Source organism: Corylus avellana, chromosome ca10 (assembly GCF_901000735.1).
Source record: "Corylus avellana chromosome ca10, CavTom2PMs-1.0".
In the NCBI taxonomy this organism is placed as follows: domain Eukaryota; kingdom Viridiplantae; phylum Streptophyta; class Magnoliopsida; order Fagales; family Betulaceae; genus Corylus; species Corylus avellana.
The window spans coordinates 4,046,002-4,047,003 of NC_081550.1; positions in this window are offsets into that span (position 1 = coordinate 4,046,002).

Below are 1,002 nucleotides of genomic sequence, written 5' to 3' on the forward strand. Positions count from 1 at the left end.
ACGTTAGTCTTTATAAGTTCTGATACCATAATAAAGTTCAATGAACACTATATGAAGTAATGGCTTTCGTACCCATCTACATGGGTATTCATTGATATATATATATATATATTCTTTACTTCAAGATTTCCTACAATTTCTCAAATACAGCTAGCCATCAGATTACATCAAATAACAAATAATATTTAAACTAAGATATACACAAGTGACAGATAGGGATAAGAGACATTATCCCTTATCACTTGAATTCAAATGTGAACTATCTTCAATGATATTTGAATTCAAACTTAAAGCTTTATCTTGTGCTTTATCATCAGGGAACATTGAACATCATTAATACCGATCCTATGGTCGATAACAAGTGGGTGTTCTTGATAGGAAATAACAAGCTAGCTAGGGTTTATTAATTGTTAAAAGCTAAGCCAAGTGAAATGGAGAGGATCCTATTCTTTCCCTGTATAGAAGGAAAAAAGCATCATAATTCTTTACGACAAGATTTCCTACAATTTTTCAATTACAGCTAGCCATCAGATTACATCAAATAACAAATCATATTTAAACTAAGATATACACGAGTGACAGATAAGGGATAAGAGACATTAACCCTTATCACTTGAATTCAAATGTGAACTATCTTCAATGATATTTGAATTCAAACTTGAAGCTTTATCTTGTGCTTTATCATCAGGGAACATTGAACATCATTAATACCGATCCTATGGTCGATAACAAGTGGGTGTTCTTGATAGGAAATAACAAGCTAGCTAGGGTTTATTAATTCTTAAAAGCTAAGCCAAGTGAAATTGAGAGGATCCTATTCTTCCCAGATAGAAGGAAAAGAACATCATGGTTGGGATTAACATTAAATGAATATTGTAATTAGCCTTAATGTTTGGTTTGGCAAGTGGGAATGTTACCACCAATGTTTCTTGGTTGGGATTAACATTAAATAGATATTGTAATTAGCCTTAATGTTTGGTTTGGCAAGTGGGAATGTTATCC